Source organism: Choloepus didactylus, chromosome 1 (genome assembly GCF_015220235.1).
Source record: "Choloepus didactylus isolate mChoDid1 chromosome 1, mChoDid1.pri, whole genome shotgun sequence".
Taxonomy (NCBI): Eukaryota; Metazoa; Chordata; class Mammalia; order Pilosa; family Megalonychidae; genus Choloepus; species Choloepus didactylus.
Window position 1 is genome coordinate 45,468,098 of NC_051307.1, and position 15,032 is coordinate 45,483,129.

At 34.5% G+C, this 15,032-nt stretch overlaps 1 pseudogene; it reads left to right on the forward strand.

The window, feature by feature from the left end:
* The window catches only part of LOC119508195, a 36,899-nt pseudogene extending 22,135 nt beyond the window's left edge, over positions 1-14,764 (forward strand).
* The last annotated feature ends 268 nt before the right edge of the window (positions 14,765-15,032 follow it).

Consider the following 15,032-nt stretch of genomic DNA (forward strand, 5'->3'; position numbering starts at 1 on the left):
CTCCTTAGCTCTTCTCCTGTGACTTCTACTTCTGTCTCCAAATTTCATTTGCTTACAAGGACTCATATAGGATTAAGGCCTACCCTGATTCAATTTGGTTTCTTCTAATAGAATCTTCAAAGACTTCGTACCCATAGGACCAGAGATTCTAATTTAAGCCTGTCTTTGTGGGGGGCATGATTCAATTGCCAACATTTGGCCATTAATTTTTATGAGATTAAATGATTATAAAATTTACTTTAATTTTGAACCTCTTTGACTTGTCTATCAACAAGTTTAATGCTGTTGCCCAATAAATGCTTGATAACTGTTCAACTATCAATAAAATATTACAAACTGACAAATACATTCTTAATCAAATAGGAAAATGAATTTATGTAGCATCATCACCCATATGTTCAGAATAGTTTTGTCCTAATATTGTGTATTCAGAGCATTGACAGTAGAATGTCAGGATACTTAATTTCTCTGTAAATTATCTATTAAGAAATGATAAAAATAATTTCCTACCTTTTTCTTGTGAGAATTAAATGAATGGATATATTTAAAACACTTAATACATACATAGTATATAATAAACACTCAATAAATGTCATTTCAAAGTAATCAGGAGCATAGTGCCCATTTTTTCTCAACTAGAGTTTGTCTTTTTTTTTTTCCCCTATTGTATAGCATAATTTCCATCATGCACTTTCATGAAAGTTGCTTCTTTGCCAAGTCTATACAGGTGTGAAATTCCTCTGATGTTTTCCTTGCATTTTCTGTGGTCTTAGAAGGCATGACCATCCATCACTGACGTACGAATAAACTTGTATTAATTTGTTTTTCAGTTTTCAACTATTACTGCTTTCAATCATTTTGTTCAGAAAATAGCCAGAATCTTCCCATTTGAGTGTTCTCTTCTAGAAGTGATTAGCCATGACCTTAACTCTTACAGTTCACTTGAGTGAATTCGGGAAACTATCTCTGTAGTGAACTAATCAGTACCCTAGACTGAGAATGTTAATGTGTCTTCAAAAATGCCTTACTTTGCTTCTGGGAAAAATTGATGAAAAATAAATTTGCCACCTAATGAAGATGTGGGGTTAATACACTTACACACTTACAGCAATCCATTTTCTCCAAATAAGTGGAAAGACTTCTGACTCTAGTCAGAAAAGAAAGCCTATTTTTATGATTTATTTCAACATTTGCTGAATGTCAGCAGTGCACTACACAAGCCTGAAGCACACAGTTCTACAGAGATACCAATAATTATTCAGGTTAAACTAGTTTTGCTACATATATGCCAAAACTCAATTTTTCAGCTTGGATAACTTCATTTTACTTATTTCAAACTCAACGTCATAGAGGACATTGTGCATATACAATTAAAAGCTTTAAAAAGTTCAGTTGTTTTCTAGCTATCTATGACAAGCTTCAAAAACTTGAAAAGAAAGACTGCTGACAAAGCGGAGACTATGGGTAGACTTCTTTTCAAACAATAACCCACAAATGAAAGAAGAAACTAAAAATTCAACCAGAAATAAACCCATGATTGTTCTCCTGTCAGCCTGTCACCTACATAAAACAGCTGCTAAAGCAAAGACAGACACAGCAGCTGTTGCTGCTAAAAGTACTAATGCTTAAGCTTTTCACAAAGACTTTTATTTTAATTAATATAAAACTGTCCCTACATGCTTCATCAATCTAGTGGCACTGCCCATCTCAATTAGGATCTCCACGAGGGCCTCTATGTTGTCACAGTTTGGTCCAGTTTAGCATTCATACCGTTGTATTAATGTATTTGAAGGTTAAACTACCCATACCCATTTTTGTACATTGTATTAGTGAAGAACAACTTTAGAAATTCTGAAAATCTGTTATTTTAACTGAGAAAAAAAATTACTCCACTTCCTCCAGATGTTAATCTACAGACAAAAATGAGAAAAATGCCCTGTCTAAATATACTCTTTATATTCCATTGTCTTCAGAAAAACAGATAATCCTCCAAGTACCTTCCAAAAGAAGAAACAGGTACACTTAAAACAACTTGAAAATAAGAAGTTTAAAAATATGAAATATTATGACCATAGTTTTTAAAGCACTGTTGGATTCTGGGTGATTTTATCCAATGTTTGTATCTGCTAAATTATGTAATCTCTGTAAAGTTTCTTAAACTATAAGGAGGGAATAATAATGAAATATAACTCATAGATGTATTTGGAAGTTTACATGGGATGCAGAACACAACATGGAGCCTAATAACTTGTATGCCCTTCAGGGTTAGTGGTATCTGAGGATGACCAGTACTAATATTTTGGATTATTCTTTTCCCATAAATAAATTATTTTTATTATCAAGGATAAGCCATTCCATACTTTTTTTCCAACTTTATAACATTTTTCTGCTTTATAACATTTCTATGTGGTTGTAAGTATTAGTTTCCTGATTGCTAAAACAAATAACATAAAATGGGTTGGGTTAACAAAAGGAATTTTTTGGCTCCCAGTTTCAGTTTCCTGGGGTCCAAATCTTCTGGCTGGCCAGCAGTCTTTGGGATTTCTTGGTTTTTCTTTCACATAGCAATGCACATGGTGGTGTCTCCTTTCTCTTTCAGTGTCTGGCTGCTCCCTATGGCTTCTTTTCTCTCTGTCTGAATTTTGGTTTGTTGACCAAGGGCACCAGTAATCTGTACTAAAGACCAAGCTGATTTAGTTAGGCCACACCTTCACTGAAATAATATCTTCAATAGATCCTATTTAAAATATTTCCATACACACAGGGCTGGAGTTGAGACGTGATCATGCCTTTTGTGGGGGACATGATTTAATCCCCAACATCACATATTTCTTAAAATATCATAATTAATATTTTCATCAAATGGATGCCCTTAATTTACTTAAATGTTCCTCTATTCAGTTCCTTTTCTTTGTTATTGTTGTAAATAAATCTATAATAAAAGGTTTTTCTGTATTTAAAATCATTTTTTTCTTCTGTACCAGGGAATTCCAAAGTTATAATTTTAATTAAGAATTCATACTTACATTTAAATATACTACTTGTTTATTTATATATACACAGAAATGTCCATAAACTTTGATATATAGATATAGATATTATTTGAAGGAAATGCACACATATAAATACACACACACATACTTCAAACTGAAATAGAGCTTTCTAAATGGGTATTTCTAATTTTCTGTGCCCCAATTGATTTTTGAAAGTAAGTTATTTACTTCGTCTTTATTAGGTCTGGATTTTAACAATTTTAAAATGTTGTTAGTATGTTATGTGATAAACAGTATATGTTTTATTTTCATTTCTATTTAACAAATTATGTTGAAAATTTTAAAGGTATTTGCTTGCTGTTTACAGTTGTCATTTTGAGGACTGTTTCTGTCTAATTGCTGTATATCTGTGTTATTAATATTTCTATAAAACATCCATCTAGTGTTAGCCATTTTTATGGGAAATATGAGGTCTTTGATTTTAATGTAATCTAGAAAAATTATAATTTTTCCTAGTCAAGCAATATTCTTTATAATTTTCTCAATCATGTTTGAACTTAGAAATTCCTAATCTTGAGAGTAGTAAATATTCAGTTTTTTCCATTTAGTTTTCTTTTGGTTTTATTATTTATAATTAACTCAAATTTTACTAGAATTTACTTTAAGATATGTTGTGAGATAAAGATATAATCTGTACCCATTTGTTTTTCTGTTTTCTAAATTGCTAGCAAACTACCTTATAATATTTTGTATATAATGACCATTTCTTGTAAGTTCAAGGGCTAAAACTTCTCAGGTTACTTTTAATTTTCATATATCTTTTTTTTCTTCTTGCACGTGCATTCTTCCAAATGCACAATGAATCATTCAGTTAAGTTCCAACATGCCATCCCAATTGGAATTTATATGGCATTACCTCAATGGTAATACTTATATTGGTCTACTAACAGTTTCTTTTCTAAATTAACAAGTATTATGCAAATGTCAAGCTTTCTCATTTATTTGTAATATTTTCAATGGAAGTTACTGTGATGGCTATTTACATGTGTCAACTTCTCTAAGTTATGGTGTCCAGTTGTTTAGTCAATCAAGCAATGGCCTGTTATTGTGCAGGTATTTTTTGGATGGATTTAAATCATTAGTCTGTTGATTTCATCTATGACTGATTACATCTACAATCAACAAAGGAAATTGCTTTCAGTAATGAGAGGAGTCTCCTTATTCAATCAGGTAGAGGCCTTAAAGGGAGAAACGAGTATTTCATCAGCCAAAAAGAAGAATTTCTATTTCTACTTCAGTAAGTTAGTTTCTCCTGGAGAATTCAACTTCATCTTCATTGGAGTTTCCAACGCGTGGTCTGTCATTTGGAATTTAGACTTGCCAATAAACCCAGTATTGTGACCCAATTCCTATAATAAAGCCTGTCAGTTCTCTTTCTCTGGAGAACACAGATTAATACAGCTATGTGATAGAATATTTCTGAATACAAGCTTTTAAAACAGACATAAGTTTTCAGTCATCTATAAATAGCTTTTCATGGGATCATTTTAAGAAGCAATGTACCAGTAAACACGCTCTTTCATTTACAGTTTTTTATTGAGCAACTATGATGTGCAGGTAGAATGTTATCCTATGGTAGTTAAGGAGATCCTCAGTAGTTTTTGAAGGTCAAGATATTTTAAGGAGATAGTTGTCAATCCTGAACACAGAATAGTTTCTAAGCTAAGTTAAAAGCAGGATTTTAGGAAAATTTAGCAAGTTATTATCTGATGAGCAATATGCAGAATGTGTTGGAGGGGGAGAACTCAGAGGAAAGGTAGAACAACAAAAAGTTAATGACAATAATGTAGAAGGAAGATTAAAATGCTAATCAAAGATGTTGGCAGTAAAGTGGGAGGAAGAGAAAGATATGGAAAACATTTAAAATGCAAAATTTAGAGGAATTTGATTCATTCATTTGTTGATTCAATAGACAATTACTGAGCTTAGGATGGGTTAGGAACTGGCAAGCAAAAGGAAAATAAAGGCAAAAAAAAAAAGGCAAATATGTATATCTTTCAGGTGCTCTGTATAGAGGAAAGGATGAAGAAGTGACCAAAAAAGTAAAAATAGCACTAGTTGTACACATCATGTTGTAACATCATGAGGCCACATATTTCAATTGACTTTCATGTCTTTAAAAACACTTGAACAAAAGTAAGGAGCATGACACTTGTCAATAGAGAATGAAAAGTCTATAATGAACTCCTACAAACAACAAATATTTATAGATGGTCTTTGGACATTGTTAAACCCTAGGAATTCAGGAATGGAGCAGACACATATGATATAAACCTAAGTAAAACTCAAAATTTCATGAAGGGAATCAGTGAGTAAAAATGTAATTGAGGGGCAAGATGGTGGTGTAGGGAGGTGTGGAACTTTGTCCATTTTCTAGGGCAGCTAGTTAATAGCCAGGAATTGTCTGGAACAACTTTTTGGGGGACTTTGTGACCAGACATATGTCATACACCAATCTGGAAAGGGTGGAAGGGCCAAGATCACAGCACAGAATGGTAAGTAAGTCTCCCAAACTGTGGAGGCTAGAAAAAGTAGGAAAGGAACCCAGAGGTCTCTCCTGGCAGAGAGGAGGTGGGGCTGATGGGGAGAAAAAAAAAAAAAAAGAGACATTTGGAGTTGGCTAAGTGCAGAATACTAAAAATGTGCCCAAGGATACTGGAAATGTGCCCAAGAATACTAGAAATGTGCCTAAGAAAAGGGACACATGGAGCCAGGTAACAACTCTGGCTCCTGTTTGGTGAACCAGGGGACTGGGGACTGGTTCTGAAAAGGATTTTCTTTTTTAGCATAAAGGAATCAGCACGCTTTTTCAGTTGTCAGCACTGCCCCAGGCAAGAATGGAGTTAAGGAATAATTGAAAGAAAAAATAACTGGTCAGGTGAAAGAGATAATTCCCTAACAGGTGTATATTCCTTAAGAAAAGTGGGGACCAGGATCCAGCACAACTGACACTCTCATTCAGGGAATTCAGATCCAAGGGTCTGGAAAACAGAAACAGTTTAAGCCTGCCCTCTGCCTCAGCCTTTATCTCAAACACACCTCTGGCAGGGGCAGGATCTGCTGAGAATTAAATGCACCCTACCACCTTACGCAAGTGGGAAGCTGTGGTCTGACAAGTGTAATCTGGGCAGGATAGAAAAAACACAGAATCAAGAGACTTCACAGGAAAGACTGGCAATCTGCTGGGTCTCATCCCCAGGGAAACTTGATACTGATTACACTCTCTTCCTGACCTATGGTCCTGATTTGTCTGGGAAATTCTGATATGGGTCAATCCCATCCGGGGAGACTCTCCTCAAGAAAAAACTAACAAACAAAAAAACTTCAATATAGGCTTGGCAAGAACCAGAAAAGTAAGAGCTGAAAAATTCTGATGAATTCAATAGTAACTATGCTAAAAATCTAGAATAAGTTTAACTGAATGTCAAAGAACAGATAGAGAAAAAGCAGACTAACAAGAAAACACTAGATAAAAGAGAGAAAACAACCTCCAGAATAAATAAATCAAGAAAATTAAATACCTAGACACCAGCAAAAAATCACAAGTTATCTCAGGAAACATGAAGATATGACTCTGTCAAAGGAAAAATTAACACTCCAAAAGAGATACAGGAGTTGAAACAATGAAAAATGTTCAAATAATAAAAGATGAATCAAATCAATAAGTTGAAGTAAAATGTGGCAAAAGAGATGAAGCATATAAAGAAGACAGGGAGTGACCATACAGAAGAACACAAAAGTTTGACAAAATGAATGGTAGAACTTATGGGAATGAAAGACACAATAGAAGAGATGAAAAACACACTGGAGACATACAACAGCAGATTAGAAGAGGCAGAAGAAAGGATTAGAGAACTAGAGGACACACCATCTGAAATCCTACACACAAAAGAACAGATAGGGAAAAGAATGAAAAAAATATGAACAGAGTCTTAGGGAATTGAATGACAACATGAAGTGCACAATATATGTGTTATGGGTGTCCCAGAAGGAGAAGAGAAGGGAAAGTGGGCAGAAAAAATAATGGAGGAAATAATTACTGAAAAGATTACAGATCCAAGAAGTGCAGCATACCCCAAACAGAATAGATCCAAATAGATCTATTCCAACACACTTACTAATCAAATAGTCAAAAGTCAAAGGCAAAAAGAGAAATCTGAAAGCCACAAGAAAAAAGTGATTCATAACATACAAGCGAAGCTCAATAAAAGTATCTGTGGATTTCTCAGCCAAAGCCATGGAGGTGAGAAGGCAGTGGTATGACATATTTAGGACTCTGAAAGGGAAAAACTGCCAATGAATAATTCTGTATCTGGCAAAATTGTCCTTCAAAAATATTTTCAGAGAAACAGACAGTGAGAGTTTGTGAACAAGATACTGGCTTTACAAGAAATTGTAAAGGGAGCACTACAGGCAGATAGGAAAAGACAGGAAAGAGAGGTTTGGAGAAGAGTGTAGAAATAAAAATTATCAGTAAGGGTAGAAAGAGAGGGAAAGAGTAAGATATGACATATAAAATCCAAAGACAAAATGGTACAAGAAAGTACTTCTTTACAATAATAATAATAAATGCTAATGAATTAATTACTCAAACAAAATACATAGACTGGCAGGATGGATTAAAAACACAAGACCCATCTATAGGCTGTCTACAGGACAAAATAGGTTGAAGGTTGTGCCAGTTTAAATGCATTATGTCCCCCAGAAAAAACCATATTCTTTGATGCAGTCTTGTGGGGCAGACATTTTGGTGCTGATTAGATTTGCATGGAAATGTGCCCCACCCAACTGTAGGCGATAACCCTGATGAGATATTTCCATGGAGTTGTGGCCCCACCCATTCAGGGTGGGCCTTGACCAGTGGAGCTATATAAATGAGCTGACAGGCAGAGGGAACTCAGTGCAGCTGAGAGTGACATTTTGAAGAGGAGCTACAACCAAGAGGGACACTTTCAAGAAAGCACAGGAGCTGCAGATGAGAGACAGTTTGAAAATGGCTGTTGAAAGCAGACGCTTGCTCTGGAGAAGCTGAGAGAGGACAAATATCCCAAGTGCAACTAAGAGTGACATTTTTGAGGAACTGCAGCCTCAAGAGGAACATCGTGGGAGAAAGCCATTTTAAAACCAGAACTTTGGAGCAGACACCAGCCACGTGCCTTCCCAGCTAACAGAGGTTTTCCAGACACCACTGGCCATCCTCCAGTGAAGGTACCTGATTGCTGATGTGTTACCTTGGACACTTTTTGGCCTTAAGACTGTAACTGTGTAACCAAATAAACCCCCTTTTATAAAAGCCAGTCCATCTCTGGTGTGTTGCATTCCGGCAGCATTAGCAAACTAGAACAAAGGTGAAAGGCAGAAAAAGATGTTCCATGCAAACAACAACCAGAAAAGAGTGGGGGTAATTATACTAATTTCAGACAAATTAGACTTCAAATATAAAGCAACTGAAAGAGACAAAGAGGGACACCATCTATTAATAAAAGAGAAAATTCTTCAAGAGGACATAAAAATCATGACTATGTATGTACTAAGCCAAAGTGCCCCAAAATACATGAGGCAAATATTGACAACACTGAAGAGTGTAATAGACACCTTTGCAATAATAGTTGGAAATTTTGATACACTGCTCTTATCGATAGATAGAACATCTAGACAGAGGACCAATAAGGAAACAGAGATATTGAATAGTATGATAAAATGAACTAGACTTAACAGATAATTACAGAACATTGCAACCCAAAATATTAGGATGCACATTTTTCTCAGGATGCTTATGAAACATCCTCAAGGATAGACCACATGTTGGTTCAAAAAGCAAGTCTCAATAAATTTGAAAAGATCAAAATTATACAAAACACTTTCTTGGATCATAATGGAATGAAGTTGGAAATCAATAAAAGGTGGAAAGCTGAAAAATTCACAAATATATAAAGGCTAAAAAAGACACTATTAAACAACCATTGGGTCAAAGAAGAAATTATATAAGAAATCAGTATTACCTCAAGGCAAATGAAAATGAGAACCAAACATATCAATATTTATTGGAAGCAGCAAAGGTAATGCTGAGAGGGAAATGTATTCCCTAAATGCCTATATTAACAAAGAAAAAAGAGCAAAAATTGAAGGTTTAACTGTTCACCTGGAGGAACTAGAGAAAGAACAGCAAACTAACCAGAAAGCAAAAAGAAAGAAAATAATAACAAAGATTAAAGCAGAAATAAATGAAATTTAGAACATGAAAACAATAAAGAGAAGCAACAAAACCAGAAGCTGGTACTTTGAGAAGATCAATAAAATCAGTGGACACTTAGCTAGGCTGACAAACAAAAAAAAGAGAGAGAATGCAAATAAATAAAATCAGAAATGGTGGGGGGTGGGGCATAACTACTGACCCCAACAGATAAAGGAAATAATGAGAGGATAATATTGGTGACTATACGCTAAGTAACCAGACAATTAGACAAAATGGACAACTTTCATTGAAGAGGAGGGAAAGCAAACTAACTCATTCTACCAAGACAAAATTATCTGAATACCAAAGCCAAACATTACAAGAATAGAAATTTACAGACCAATCTCTTTAATAAATATAGATGCAAAATTACTCAACAAAATACCTGCAAATAGAATCCAGCAGCACATTAAAAGAATTATATACTAGGATCAAGTGGGTTTTATTCCAGGTTTGCAGGGGTTGTTCAACACAAGAAAATAATTAGTGTAACACACATCAATAAATTAAAGAGGAAAAACCACAGGATCATCTAATTTGATGCAGAAAAGGCATTTGACAAAATTCATTATCCTTTCTTGACAAAAACATTTCAAAGGATAGGAATAGAAGAAAACTTCCTCAACATGATAAACAGAATATATGAAAAACCCACAGCTAACATCATACTCAATGGGGAAAGACTGAAAGCATTCCCTCTAAGATCAGGAACAAGACAAGGATACCCACTGTCACCATTGTTATTCAACATAGTGCTGGAAGTTCTAGCTAGAGTAATCAGGCAAGATAAAGAAATAAAAGGCATCCAAATTGGAAAGGAGGAACTAAAACTTTCACTGTTTGCAGATGACATGATCCTATAGCAGAAAAACCATAAAAATCTGCGTCAAAGCTACTAGAGCTAATAAATGAGTACAGAAAATTGGCAGATGCAAGATCAACATGCAAAAAATCAGCAGTGTTTCTAGACACTACTAAGCAGCAATCTGAGGAGGAAATCAAGAAAAAATTCCATTTAGAATAGGAGCCAAAAGAATCAAATATTTAGGAATCAATTTAACAAAGGACAAAAAAAGACCTATACTCAGAAAACTACAAAATGTTGTGAAATGAAAACGAGGAAGACCAAAATAAATGGAAGAACATACCATGTTCATAGATAGGAAGACTAAATGTAGTTAATTTAATCTGTCAATTCTACCCAAACTGATTCATAAATTCAATGCAATACCAATTAAAATCCCAATAACTTTCTTTGAAGAAATAGAAAAAACAATAATCACATTTATTTGGAAGGGCAGGGAACCCTGAATAGGTAAAAATATCTTGGGAAACAAAAATGAATTGAGAGGACTCGCACTACCTGACTAGAAAGCATATTACAGAGTTACAGTGTTCAAAACAACATGGTACTGGTATAAACATAGATATACAGACCAGTGGAATTGAACTGAGTGTTCAGAAATAGACTCACTCATCTATGGACAATTTATCTTTGATAAGGTGATCAAGCTGACTCAATGGGGACAGCAGCTTCTTCAACAAATGGGAATTGGAGAACCAGATATCCATATCCAGAAGAATGAAAGAGAACCCCTATCTAACACTTTACACAAAAATTAACTCAAAATGGATCAAAGACCTAAACATTAGAGCTAAGACCATAACATTTTTAGTAGAAAATGTAGAGAAATATCTTAAATATCTTGTAATAAATAAGAGGTGGATTCCTAGACCTTACACCCAAAGCATGAGCAATGAAAAAAAATACTGAGAAATGGGATCTCCTTACAATTGAATACTTTTGTGCATCAAAGGACTTTGTCAGGAAAGTAAAAAGGCAGCCTATTCAATGGAGACAATATATGGAATCCACGTATCAGTTAAAAGTTTAATATCCAGATTATATACTACAACTCAACAACAAACAAAACAAACAACCCAATTAAAACATTGGCAAAATACATGGACAGACACTTTTCTGAAGAGGAAATACAAATGGCTTCAAAACATATGAAAAGATGCTGAAATCCACTGGCTATTAGGGGAATGCAAATCAAAACCACAGTGAGATATCACCTCGCACCTACTAGAATGGCCATTACAAGCAACAACAACAACAACAAATCAAAAACAAAAACAAAAAAAAGACAGAAAACTACAAGTGTTGGAGGGGATGTGGAGAAAGAGGTATACTTAATCACTGTCTGAGAATGCTCTGGAAGGCAGTTTGGTGGTTCCTCAGGAAGCTAAGTATAGAATTGACATAAGATCCAGCAATCCCATTACTAGGTATACACTTGGAGGAACTGAAGGTTAGGATACGAACAGACATTTGCATTATTTGTTTATAGCGGCATTATTCACGAGTATTAAAAGATGGAAACAGCTCAAATGTCCATCAATGGGTGAGTGGATAAACAAACTGTGGTATATATGTACAATGGAATATTATGCAGCTGTAAGAATAAAGTCATGACACATGCAACAATGTGGATGAACTTTGAGGACAATAAGTTGAGCAAAATTAGTCAGAAAAAAAAGGACGAATACTGTATGGTCTCACTAATATGAACTAACTATAATGAACAAATTCTGAAAGTTAAAATTAAAACAGGTTATCAGGAGGTAGAAGTTGGGTAGAGATTGGACATCTGATGCTGAAGGAGTACAGAATGTTCAACAAGATTGATTGTAAAGATTCAGAAATGGATAGAACAATAATATATGTTGTAGCACAATTTTGTAAGTATAATGAACAAAGCTGAGTGTAAGTATGGTTGAAAGAGGAAGACTAGGGGTATATATGACACCAGAAGCAAAGATAAAGGATAAAATTTTGGACTGTATAACTTAGCAAAACCTAGAGTGGACAATGATGATGATTAAATGTAGAAATACAAGAAAGTTCTTACATGAGGTAGAACAAGTGAATGTCAACATTACAAGGTGTTGAAAATGAGAAGGTATATGGGGAAAGATACAATAAATGCAAACTATTGTCTATACTTAGTGAAATTATAATATTCTTCTAATAATTGTAACAAATGCAATATATCAAAGCTAAATATCAATAGAGGGGAATATAAGGGGATGGTATGTGATTCTTGTTGTTTCTCCTTCACTTTTTTTTTAATCTTTATTCTTTTATTTTTTTCCTAATCTTCTTTGTGTAAGAAATGGAAATGCCCTCATATAGATTGTGGTGGTGAATGAATATCCATGTGATTATACTGGGAGCTCTTTGTTATTCACTTAGGATAGATTGTATGGTGTGTGAATAAAATGACTTAAAAATAAACAGAAAGATACAAGTGCTGGAGAATTTGTGGAGGGAGCAATATACTTATTCACTGTTAGTAGGGAAGTAGAATGGTGCAGCCCCTCTGGAGGGCAAAGTGGTCATTCCACAGGAGGCTAAGTATAGCATTGCCATATATGATCATGCAACCCCATTATTTGGCATATACTTGGAAGAACTGAAAGCAGGAACACATTTGCACACTGATATTTATGGTGGCAGTGTTCACTATTTGCAATGAATGGAGGGGGCCTAAGAGTAAACTGAAGGGTAAACTGTGGGGTATACATACAACAGAATATTGAGTGCTGTTGCAAGATCATGCAACTAGGTGAATGAACCTTGATGACATGTTGAGTGAAATAAGCTAGAAATGAAAGGACAAATATTGTAAGGCTTCACAAATCATAAACTAACTATATTGAGCAAATGCTGAGAATTGAATTTGAGAGCATAGGTTATCAGGGGATAGAACATGCACAGAGATCCAGGGTGTTCGATAAGGCTTATTGTAAAGTTTTTTAGATTGTAAGTTCTTACAGCAGTGACATCTATTCCTGTTGATAAAATATCGATCAATCAATAAATAAAATGTTGATAAAATAAAAATGTAATGAAAACTATTTTCCTGAAAATTATATATTTATATACTTTTTTTGTGCTTGTACCCTAATTTAAAAAAAAACAAACATTTTCCAACAATTGGAAAAATTTTGGGCCATAGAATTCTTTGAAGACTGATAACACCCATCATAACAGATAATAGCTTTGGAAGATCCAAGAAAATTAATAAATATAATCAATCTTCATATTAGCAATACTTTTGATTTTGTTTCACATGACAAGTTCATAAATATATTGGGAAAATGCAAACTGTTCAACTAAACTATTACATATAAAACTATTTGCAGAATGAGTGTGTAGGTGGCTTATCTAAAACATTATTTGAATAGTTAAGGGTAAGCATGGAAGACATAATAAGAAATGCTCTATAGAAACTAGGCCCAGTTCCATTTAACATTTTCATTTGTGACCCAGATGGCTACATGAAAATGTACCATTTTTAGGTTAGTATACTAAACCTTTATAAACACTAGAAAAAGTGATCAGAAACATATAGGAAAATGTTTGTTATAGTATATCATTTAACAAGTACAAATTGGAAAATGGTTTGCAGTAATATGGCAGTAAAATATTCAATTCCTCTGTGTAACATAAGTTAAATATATATTAACTCACTAATACTTCTTATAAAAACCAGAATGTATAGTTGCTGAAATGCAAAATTATATATTAAACCCTCTCATACTCATACTTAATTGAGGACTCAACTTATGTAGATCACATTTTGAAAACTGAAAATTTTGGAGAGCTACTGGCAGAATTTGTAATCCTCCATCATATGCTGACCTTGGCAAAGCTGCCAGAGATATTTTTGATAAAGAATTTGGTTTGGGGGTTGGTGGAACTGGCTGTGAAAATAAAGTTGTGCAGTGGCATGGAATTCTCAACACCTGTCTAATACAAACACTGTTACTGGGATCTTGGAGGCCAAATACAAATGGTGTGAGTTTGGTCTCACTTTCACAGAAAAATGGCACACTGATAAAACTCTGGGAACTGAAATCACAATCAAAGACCAGAGTTGTCAAGGTTTGAAACTTTTGATACTACTTTCTTGATTTCACTTGCTAAAATCAAGTCTTCTTACAAGAGGGAGTGTATAAACCTTGGTTGTGATGTTGATTTTGATTTTGCTGGACCTGCAATCCATGGTTCAGTCATCTCTGGTTATGAGGGTTGTTTTGCTGGTTACCAGATGTCTTTGACAGTTCCAAAAATTAGGAATAATTTTTCAGTGGTATACAGGACTGCAGACTTCTAGCTACACCCTAATGTCAACGATGGGATAGAATTCGGAGGATCAATTTAGCAGAAAATATGTGTAGATCTTGACACTTCAGTAAACCTTGATTGGGCATCATTTTGGCATTGCAGCTAAATATCAGTTGGATCCTACTGCTTCCATTTCTGCAAAAGCCAACAACTCTAGTTTAATCGAAGTGGGCTGCACTCAGACTCTGAGGTCTGGTGTGAGGCTTACACTGTCTGCTCTGGTAAATGGGAAAGCATAATGCTGGAGGACACAAACTTGGGATTTCCCTGGAGTTTTAGGCCTAATACAGCTGAAGAAACCTCTGGGAATGGATATTGGAAGATTTGGCTTTAATATATTTCCATTGTGACCAGCAGGTTTTTTTTTGCCACTTAAGAAGCTGATCAAAACAAAGGACGATCTAAACAAGAGCTGTATTTTAAATATTTACACAGTTATTTGTTAGCTAGTTTCTAGTCAAATTGGTTATCTAGTTACCAATGCTGCTTTCATACAGTCACCTGTACATTATTTAAATGTATTTAAATGTTAAGTGCACTACCCACT